Source organism: Bombus terrestris, chromosome 17 (genome assembly GCF_910591885.1).
Source record: "Bombus terrestris chromosome 17, iyBomTerr1.2, whole genome shotgun sequence".
Classification (NCBI taxonomy): domain Eukaryota; kingdom Metazoa; phylum Arthropoda; class Insecta; order Hymenoptera; family Apidae; genus Bombus; species Bombus terrestris.
Genome location: NC_063285.1, coordinates 5044139 through 5055801, shown reverse-complemented (window position 1 = coordinate 5055801; position 11663 = coordinate 5044139). Strand labels below are relative to the sequence as shown.

Sequence of the window (11663 nt, the reverse complement as noted above, 5' to 3'; positions counted from 1 at the left end):
GCTGTATAAACAATCAAGTCTTGATCAGGAGCAATGCTGGTTTATGTGGAACTGCCTAGTTACGGCGCTTGGGAATTTGTTGATATTCCCGATCGATATGTATTTGATATATGTAACTGTTTCTGTCTTTTATTTTGCAATCTCCTTGGAGAGTTTACTGTCATCGTCTTGGAGTGAGTCTTAGAGAAACCCTGTGCCCGTGACCGTGGCTACGTTCGGCGACCAGTTATGTCACCCCGAGCCCAAGTATTGAGAAATCTTCCAAAAGAAAGGCTCGATGTCTCTGCATCTCCGACATGTCGAATTGTCGTTTGGATTTCGAGCGCGAGACGATTCTTCGTTAGCATTTGCCATCATGATGTTCAATAAAGGTTGTATTTACATAAAATTATATTTCTTTACAAAGTTAGTTTATCGGTTAACTAAGATATCAAACAATAAGTAAACAAATGCTTTAAATAATATTCTTGGGTTCTGTATCGAATCCACGGTCAACGGGAAACTTTCTGTACGTTTTAATATATTTTTGATAACACACTGACACGTTCACTCTGGCACAGGGTTTCTCTAAGACTCACTCCAAGACGATGACAGTAAACTCTCCAAGGAGATTGCAAAATAAAAGACAGAAACAGTTACATATATCAAATACATATCGATCGGGAATATCAACAAATTCCCAAGCGCCGTAACTAGGCAGTTCCACATAAACCAGCATTGCTCCTGATCAAGACTTGATTGTTTATACAGCGTATCCCTTAACACTGGAACCTCCTTTGTAAAACATTTCGTTCATCCCGTGACCGTGGCTACGTTCGGCGACCAGTTATGTCACCCCGAGCCCAAGTATTGAGAAATCTTCCAAAAGAAAGGCTCGATGTCTCTGCATCTCCGACACGGCCATCCTGACAATCACCCGTCCTCGGGTGCATCTAAAATATTCGGTTTTCTTAACATTAGACTCAATTTAACATCTTTTACAATTTAACAAAACATTCTAATAAGCCAAGGGTCCACCACAACAACAAAGATTCTTACTAAATATTTGTTAACAAACATAAACAACAATCTGTCATATTACAATGTCTTTCTCCAAAACTGTTATTTAGTTGCATCCTCTGATCCTCCAGTCATTAGACTTCTGAACCTCTCACCAGAACACATCACAGTACTACTCTTATACATGAATATACCAAATTATATCACAACACCACACTGGGCGTGTGTGAAACACCAAATTACTTCACAACACCACATTGGGCGTGTGTGAAACATCAAATTACTTCACAACACCACATTGGGCGTGTGTGAAACACCAAATTACTTCACAACACCACACTGGGCGTGTGTGAAACACCAAATTACTTCACAACACCACATTGGGCGTGTGTGAAACACCAAATTACTTCACAACACCACATTGGGCGTGTGTGAAACACCAAATTACTTCACAACACCACATTGGGCGTGTGTGAAACACCAAATTACTTCACAACACCACATTGGGCGTGTGTGAAATGTTATGATCAAAACATTCCTTCTCAATCACTGTACCTCAATCGTCACTGTCGTTGCCAATATCATCATTACACACATCCAATTCAGCAGGAATACAACCATCTGGCATTTTCCTTAACTTATCATGACTGTACTTATACGACCGTTTGCCATCCATCGTTTTTAAAATATATCTATCTCCTTCCAAAATCTCTGCTATTATAAATGGACCCCTGTACTTAGGATCTAATTTTGTTTGATTTCTCTCTTCATTTTTACGTAATACAAAGTCTCCAAGAGTAAATTTAACTTTTTTTGCCTTAGTTCTATCAAATCTTTCCTTATCATATTTAGCGTTTGACTCTATGTTTTGTATAGCCTGCTGTCTTACATTGGAGATATCTACTTCCTTTTCTACAAAGTCATCGGGAAGCAATAAACCATAAGGTCTTGCTGTTTTCCCAATTAGTAATTCCAAAGGACTTGATTTAGTCACACGATTGGTGGTGCAATTTAAAGCCAATTGTATTTCACCAATCGCCTCTTGCCAAGATCGACCAGTCGTTTCCACAGTTGTAAACATGTTTTTCAAGGTTCCCATGACACGCTCCACCTGACCATTGGCCCTACTAACACCGGTAGCTATTAAGTGAAGTTTAATATGTTTACTTTGACAAAAATCCTGAAATTCTTTACCAGTAAAACATCTACCCTGATCCGCTATAACTCGGCAAGGACTGCCGAATAAAAATATTGCTGACTTAAGCGCCTTTACTATATTAGAAGAATCTATTTTACGAGTATGATATAAATACACAAATTTTGTAAAAGCATCAATCAAAACAATGACATATTCCTTTAAATCACTTTTTCCACTCAACTTACCCGTTATGTCCATGTGCACCGTATTCCAAGGTATGCTGGTCTTAGGTATAGGGTGGAGTTCGGCTTGTGGTTTGCCCGAACTTGCTTTAGAAACCTGACAAGCATGACAGTTCTCTACGAATTTGCGAACATATTTCGCCATTCCTTCGAACCAGTAATACTCGTACAACTTCTCAAGCGTTTTATCCCAACCTAAGTGCATAATTGATTGATGCACATGGTTGATAACGGACCATCTAAAACCTCTAGGAACTATAGGTAAACAGAGAGTCTTGCCTTTCCTTTGTATCTTACGATAAAGAGTACCAGACCGTAATTCATATGTACTCGCGATGTCTTCTGTGAGTTCGTCATTTTGCAACTTTGTTACAATCTCCAAAATTTGAGGATCACGACGTTGCTCCACTAACAACCATCCTTCAGAAATTTCAGTCAAATTAATCTCTTTTTCTTTAATTTTATTATTTTTAATACGTTCTATATCTATGGGGTTTCGTGAAAAGAAATCTACGTGAGTCATACGTTTACCTTCTCGATATACAATGTCAAAATTGAAGGTTTGTAGATAAGCCCACCACCTGTGTACTCTATCATTTAAATTCACCTTTTTACTTGATGCTTTTAAAGAATTACAATCTGTTACAACAAGAAATTCTCGTCCGTGTAAATAGTGACGGAAATGCTTAACAGCGTTCACTACCGCCAACGTCTCTAATTCATATGAATGGTACCTAGATTCCGCAGGGCTAGTTCTTTTGCTAAAATATTCTACTACTCTGTTCTTACCTTCCACCTTTTGCATAAGAATAGCCCCATATCCATCCATACTTGCATCAGTATGTAACTCTATTGGATATTTTGGATCAAATATAATCAACACTGGCGCATCAGTCAATATAGAAATTACCTTTTGTCTTATGCTTTCGTGCCTATCTGTCCAATTTATGTTCTTATTACTAGAAGTGAGTGCATATAAAGGCTTCATTATTTGTGAAAATTTTGGAACAAATTTTCGGAAGTAAGAAGCCAGTCCAATGAACTGTCTAAGCTGTGTGACTGTCGTTGGAGGGGGTAAAGAACTCAAAGCTTGTATCTTTCCCGGGTTGGGGCGTACCTCCCCGTTATGAATTACATATCCTAAATAGAGTACTGTTGTTTTAAGGAAAGAGCATTTTGCGAAGTTAAAAGAAAAACCAGCTTCCACAAGAGTTTTCAACACAATATCCAATCTTTTTAAAGCTTGATCTATCGTATCAGCAATAATCAAAACATCGTCTAAATATACAATAACATACGAATAAGCAAGTTCACCTAAAGCTTTGAAAATGGCTCTTTGGAAAACAGATGGAGCATTTTTCAACCCAAACGGCATTGTCACATACTCGTATTGTCCATCTGGGGTAACAAACGCTGTAAACTCTGTCGAATTAGGATGAATAGGGATTTGGTGGAAACCACTAGCCATATCCAGACTTATAAAGTATTTAGCCTGTCTCAATCTCGCAATCTGATCTGCAATAAGTGGTAGAGGATACCGATCCGCAACCGTATTTTTATTTAACTCCCGGTAGTCTACACATAATCTATCTGAGCCATCTTTCTTTTTAACAAGTAATATAGGGCTGGCAAAAGGAGAATTACTGGGCCGAATAATTTCTGCTTCCATTAATTTGTTTATTCTTTCACGAACAAGCCTACGCTCTTCCTCACTAAGTCTATAAGGACTTCTTTGTACTGTGACATTAGGATCAATCAATCGTATCTCCATTTGGCCCGTATTCACACGAACACGAGGAAAACCCGTAATAAATGAATCTTTAAATTTTTCAAGAACAGAAATTAATCGGCTTTTATCTTCTCCTATAACTTCAGTATCAACATCATTAATATTAATCTCATTTTTAGTGTCTTTATTACACACATTAATTACTTTTGTTCTACTAATAGCAACACTATTTTGAGTGATTTTTATATCAAAACCCCGGCTCAAAATTTCACGACCAATCATTATGTCATATTTTAAATATTTATCAGCAAGGACATGGAAAACTATCTCCAACGTAAATTCGTTAATACACACAACAGACAAAATTTGTAAAGTACTCTTAATGGTAGTATTTCCTATTCCTCGCATCACTACTACATTCGTCTCTCTTTTACCGGAAAATTTCAAAGCCACAGATTCTTTAATCAGCGAACACTCTGCTCCAGAATCAAAATAAAATGGAAACGACTCACCCAGATGAGTTAATCTACCCATTGAAGTTTCCGTAACACAGAAGTCGACCCGACGCTCATTATTATAATCATTGCTACCCTTTGGTGTACTACTGTTATTTTTCCCCTTCCGCAACAGCGGACAATAAGGCGCAATATGTCCCTCCTCGCGACACTTAAAGCATGTCACTTTTGATGATGTAGCTGATCGCCTTTCCTCTGAGTTCTGTATGTTTTTCTGCTTTCCAAATTTTATTCTTCTCTGACAATCCACTACTTTATGACCGTAGTTACCACAGTAATGACATTTGTTTCGGAAGAAATCAGAAATCTTATATCGTTTTGCTTCAGCACGTATCCCACTTCTGATGTCGAATTGTCGTTTGGATTTCGAGCGCGAGACGATTCTTCGTTAGCATTTGCCATCATGATGTTCAATAAAGGTTGTATTTACATAAAATTATATTTCTTTACAAAGTTAGTTTATCGGTTAACTAAGATATCAAACAATAAGTAAACAAATGCTTTAAATAATATTCTTGGGTTCTGTAACGAATCCACGGTCAACGGGAAACTTTCTGTACGTTTTAATATATTTTTGATAACACACTGACACGTTCACTCTGGCACAGGGTTTCTCTAAGACTCACTCCAAGACGATGACAGTAAACTCTCCAAGGAGATTGCAAAATAAAAGACAGAAACAGTTACATATATCAAATACATATCGATCGGGAATATCAACAAATTCCCAAGCGCCGTAACTAGGCAGTTCCACATAAACCAGCATTGCTCCTGATCAAGACTTGATTGTTTATACAGCGTATCCCTTAACACTGGAACCTCCTTTGTAAAACATTTCGTTCATCCCGTGACCGTGGCTACGTTCGGCGACCAGTTATGTCACCCCGAGCCCAAGTATTGAGAAATCTTCCAAAAGAAAGGCTCGATGTCTCTGCATCTCCGACATATATATATATCGGAGACGAAAGGACACTGAGGCCTTCCCTTTGGAGTTCTTCGGAAACCCCCCAATATATTAGTCTCTATGATTTAACTCGATTATAATTGTCGGATATTTGTGATAGTGAGTTTGGGCTCGAAGGGACAAGTCACTGAACGTAGCCGCGGTCATGGGATAAACGTTTTTACCTAACATAGGGATGGAGTAGTCCTATAGCTCTCCTTAAAAGAAATAGTTGTAACTGCACGCGACAGTAAACATTCCAACGGTTTCTGTCTCGTGGCTCGCCACACACAGACTTTATTCTTCGGGCACGATGATTACCAGATGTCGATGCATCTTCGCAGTGCATGTTCAGCTAGCCTAAAGACCCGCTATAAATCTTAGGATTTTGTTAACTAAGGTCCTTCAAACGGACAAATAGTCTATAATCTAACCGTCCCTAAATCTATCACCTACTACGGGAGGATGCGGGACATACGTTTTCTCACGACCGACGCTTCCCGCTAGCAACTTTCTCTCAAGGGCGGTTAGCATCCTTCTTCAACCACCAACATAGAAATTAATCGATTAACAGGAGCGTCCATTTCCCTCACTTTCCGAACGAAGGCTTTTCTCGACGAATCTGATGATCTCGTGTCCTTAAACACACCCCATCATAATTTTCCTCTTGCAGCATCATCGTGACGGAAAGTCATTCTCTCGTGCGATCACATCGACGAAAAGAGTATCGTCTTTACGATCAGTGAATATTTCACGTTTTGTTAAAAAAAGAGTTAGACTTGGACTTTGTGATAACGTACATCTTTCATCCCGTTGACCGCGGATTCGTTATTGAACCTAGGATCGTTGTCATTATCATCTCGAGTATCTAATTACCGCGGTTACTTGTTAAACTCTATGATACTCATACTTGTACTAGTAAATATACTCTCTATTGCATAACGACAACGTCTAACCCAAATGAAGATTTGTTTCACGCCCCTATAGCTATAGAATTACTCCATGTCTTTGTTCGACAAAACGATCATCCCTTGACCGCGGCTACGTTCGGCGACTGGTTGTCGCCTCGAGCCCAAGCCCACTATCATAAATCTCTAATAAATAAACTTCGATTGAATGACTACAATTGCTTAATTACGGCTACGGTAGAATCTATATTACAGTATTAAGGAGTTTCCCTAAAGTTCCAAAAGGGAAGCTGTCTCTCTGGAGGTGGCGGACTTCCATTACATATTGTACTCATCGCAAACGGCCCTTTCTCTCGAAAAAATAAAGAAATAAAGTTTTAACAATTTTTAAAGTAGCTTTATTCACAATGCGATTGCAGTTTTATAACAAAATATTTTTTAGATAAAATAGGATATCAAAAAACTATTTGTTGTAGCTGTTATATATAGTTATAAAGGCTATATTATTTCTGTATCCATAAACAATCGTTCGCTCTTGTAACCTTTGACTCTGCTACGGTTGAAAGAATCACAACGAGTTACGGTGCCATCAATAGCAGACGACACTTACGGGTTTTCGCATTTCTCCTCTCACTATTAGCAGGAAATCACTTGCTCGTCCTTGGGCATGATATGCGAAGCCAGGTTGGTTTCAGCAGACAACACCGACGTAAGTAATCAGTTGGTTTGAAACATACATTCTTGCTTCCATATACGTTAATTTGTGGAATTAAATAATTATAACAAGAACGAATATTAATAATATAGTTTATTTATAATAACAAAAATATTAATAATATAATAAGAAGAAAATATTATAAACGATCATTCGCTGCTGTAACCTTTGATCCGCGTGCGGTTGAAAGAATCGCAACAGTTCCGTACATAGTTCCGATTATGTGACAGCAAAAAAATTGTTATCACGGATGATAATCAATGCGTACTAATTTCCCCTGAGCTAACGAATTTATCTGATTTGTAGTCAGTATAGGCAACTGCTCGGCGCACAGCCGACACTCGTCTGCGGGTATTAGCCGTCCTATTCGTTTTTCGCATGAGTCGCAACGAAGGACACGTGCGCGGCCTGAGACTCCGCAAATGCTATGATAATTTGCTTCTTCGTACATCCGTACGTCCGCTTCCATCATAAGTAAATTTCTGTAGCAAAATCCACAAAGTGAATAGTCGTTGGTGCGGTAGGCAGGTGCGACTCGTATCAAACAATAATATCTAGGTAGGTCAACATGGCGTGTCAGTTGTCTTGGAATTATCATATTCAAAAGACCATAATTTGCTTGTACTTGTTCTCTGTTGCAAAGGTTGATGCACATTCTGTAAAGATAGAAAAATTTCGTATTATTTGCACGTTCGTGTATTCGTTGTCCTTAGTTTGCCCGTTTGTCGATCCGTCATTGTCTATTGCGATTATGAACTACTTACAATTTATTTATGGTGACATATTGTGGAATTTACTGATTGCAGCGCGCACACTTCCTGAGTTTCAATTGGGGTTTTCGTATTCGTTGTCTTATCGTTTCTCCCTAACTCAAAGTGGCATGTTTTATAGTTGATTGATCTCGGCGCGCACATTTCGCGACTTCTCGTTGGTCTTTCACAGGCTCGTTGTTCTATTACTCCTATTTATCCAAAGTGGCATGTTACGTAATTAATTGCTTATGGCACGCGTATTTCACGAGATTCAATTAGTTTCACGTACTTGTTGCTTTCCCATCTCCCTATTCCATGTAACATGTGCAAGTTCCGTAAGCTGCGATCAGTTTTTTTACACGATCGTTACTTATTGTTTCAACTTCAGTTCTAGATTAATACGTTACATTGTAATTGACAGGCGTTTGCAGTTTCCGTTCATTATTATAATCGGTGCCCACGCGTTGCCGGTTCGCGAGTTTTCCTGATAGTATCTTTTTAATTTTGATTGGCAAATTAATACATAGTAAAAGTATCTGAGCGTGTTGTAATTGACAGGTTTCTATAATTCCCGTTTGTAATTATTATACGGTGTTCGGACGTTGGCAGTTCGCGGATTTCCCCCATCATATTATTTGAATTTTGGTTGTAGATTAATATTGTAAAAAGTGAAGATATCAGAACGTTTTGCGTCTTTATTCCCCTAAACGTTCTTTGCCTAATTCTATTATCCCCAGAGTAGTGTCTCGCATCATTCGCGAGTTATGACGAATTCTTACTCTGTCTCAAGTTACGGCTCGTGTTGAGCGCGAGACGCGACAAGAAGATTTCAACGAAATTCTCCAAGAAATTGCATTTTACAGATATGTGCGCACTTCGTGCAAAACATCCATGCGATGCATTCGGCATCGAAACAGAGTAAAAAGAGTGCTTAGTTGACAGGATATCCCTTATTCGAGCGGAAAAGCAACAGGTTTCAACGTATATCCCCATAAGATTGCACTTTACATTACAATGCGCGCTGCGATCAATAAATTTCACAATATGCCACCATGGATAAGATAGGATTAATAAAGCGATAAGAAAAATAACCGGAATTCACGAAACGCGCACACCGCGATCAGTAAAATCCACATTGCTTCGTTTTCAATAAAATAATAAAGAAACTCACGTAAAATACTCGTTACGAATCGTTAAACACTTCAAGAAATTTCGTAGAGATACTTCGTTGTATCGAAGACTACGTAGGGATAGGTGTTGCGCGGTTCAGAGTTGGCGTAACATTGAGACGTCCGCTGATGCGCTCTGCCTTGCGCGCGCTCTCCCCACCACAGTACACAGTGCAGTAAGCAGCGAATGGGAGCTGAGGGACGATGATGTTCTCAGGTAAAGTCAGCAGGGGGAAGCAGCTGCGACGCGCCAAAGGGTCGAGTATCACCGCGAGCAGAGATAACCACGTGCCGAGAAGAGTTCGACTCATTATCAGCAAAACGTAAAACTGCAACGCTCGTTGGGAGATCGTATCAGCAGGTGGATGAAACCGTAACACACTTGGGAAGGAAATCAGCAGAAGCGAAGACTGTAGCGTCCGCAGAGATAACTACGTGCCGAAACTACGCGTTCTCGTGGGAATAAACCGTCACGAGGCAATTATCCCATGGTAGTTTTATTATAAATAGGAGTTGTCGCCTACAACAACAGTCAGTCATTAAGAAGTTAGTCACAATTATGTTCCGGAGCAATTACGGTCCATCAGATTCTGCAGTTACGCAATAAATATTAAGAGCCACTATCAATAACCACATACTCTCGTAATGCGATAGACAATATATTATATACAGGGTGGTTGGCAACTGCAGGATGGTGGTACAAGCGGAAAGGGGGTGATTCTACGCGAAAAAAAAGTCGAAAATATAGAATAACAATTTTTCGTTTGAGGCATTGTTTTCGAGAAAATCGACTTTGAATGTTCGCTCGGTACGCGTGCACTTTATCACGTCTCGTTATAACGGATCTCCCTGTAGATCGTTGTCTCGATGGATGTTATTGCAGTTTAAGTTTGTTTCTTCCGTAACGGAAAATTAGGAATACATAATGAAATAATATGAAGTAATCATAAAGTTTATTACTACAAAAATTGCTGAAAATGTTGCCCATTCTGCCGAACACATACTTCTGCTCTTCTAATTAAATTTCTATGAACACTTTCAAAGTCGATTTTCTCGAAAACAAAGCCTCAAACGAAAAATTTTTATTCTATATTTTCGACTTCTTTCTTCGCGTAGAATCACTCCCTTTCCGCTTTTACCACCAGTTACCAACCACCCTGTATATGGATATATATATATACATGTGTATTGTAGTATCGTGAGGAAAAAACCTGGTTAGAAACAAACCAAAACATTGTCGTCTAACCTTCGGCTGTTGGTTTACATAAGAGAAAAACCTATTGACTAAAGTCACCTAGACCTTGCGGCACGAAAACAGGACCGGATTAGGAAAAGGACAAAATAACATTGATCGAGAAGTGAGATCGTTTTATCGAGAGGTCAGAGTTAGTCGAGATGCGGAGGAGTAGATTTGTATAGTTGAAAGAGTCAGCGGAGTTGCCTGAGTTGCTAGCGTTGTTGTGAGATTGGGTTGTTAGAGTTATAGAGTTGCGAGAGTGATTTGAGTAGAATAAGATTTTTGCGTTCAGTTCAAGTTGAACATTTATCGTTCTCTGTAAAATAAACCTCTGTTATTTTTATTTATCTTAAATAAATAGCATTAGGAGAATTTTACAAATCTAAATTATCCTAATCCTATCCTTTCCGATACTACATTTTGGGGGCTCGTCCGGGATTGAAATCAGACCGAGAACGACACGTTTTACGGAACTACTCGTGCTGAAAAGAAAAGAGTTGAAAATGGCAAATTGTGAAGAAGAACAGTTTTCAAGTGAGGAAAATCCAACGCTGGAAGAATTAAGAAACAAGCTTGCACAGTTAAATCTACCAATATCTGGTGCAAGGACAGTGTTGGTTGCCAGGCTAAGTCGAGCATATAGTACTGGACAACCAAGTACTAAAGAGCCAGCAAACGGTAAAAAGACCACGGAGAAGCAAGGTTCAGGGGCAATACCAAAAACTAAGAGTGATCGAGATGAAGACGAAGATCTCGAGAAGCTTAGGACAAAAGAATTAAGAGAACGTCTTGCTAGTATGGGGCTAGAGACGAGAGGAAGAAAAGCTAAACTCCATGTGAGACTACAAGCGGCGATGGAAGAAGAGAATACGTCGTCGGAAGAAGAGAGCGGCGACGAAAGCGAAACTGAAGACGACGAAGAAGACGAACGAGAAAGCAAAAGGAACGCGCGAGGTGTATATCAAAAACCTGACAAATTCCGTTGGAAAGCACGTAGGTATACAACAGTAAGTTTTCAGGATGTCCAAGACGCCTTAGAAGTTTTTACAGGCGAAAACAACGAAAATATTAATCAATGGTTCGAGGCGTCCGAAGAAACTGCAAGCATATGTAGGTGGAAAAGAACAAAAGGTACTTTATGCAAAAAAGTTGATGAACGGATCGGCAAACATATTTGTGAATTATGAGTGCCATGCTAGAACTTGGCGCGAGTTAAAAGAAGGTCTGATAAGAGAGTTTTCGAAAAAATTTAACACTTGGCAAATACACCGCAAACTGCAGGAAACAAGAAAAAAAAAAGAGAAAGAGACGACGAA

General features: G+C 39.2%; 1 long non-coding RNA gene across 1 annotated transcript; it reads right to left on the bottom strand.

Annotated features, from left to right (window-relative positions):
- Positions 1–7267: 7267 nt before the first annotated feature.
- On the bottom strand, positions 7268–9830 carry LOC125386792. The gene is made up of 2 exons (XR_007227185.1): positions 9113–9830; positions 7268–7845 (listed from the first exon to the last, which is right to left on the bottom strand). It is a non-coding gene; the product is annotated as an uncharacterized LOC125386792 (long non-coding RNA).
- Between the last annotated feature and the right edge of the window lie 1833 nt (positions 9831–11663).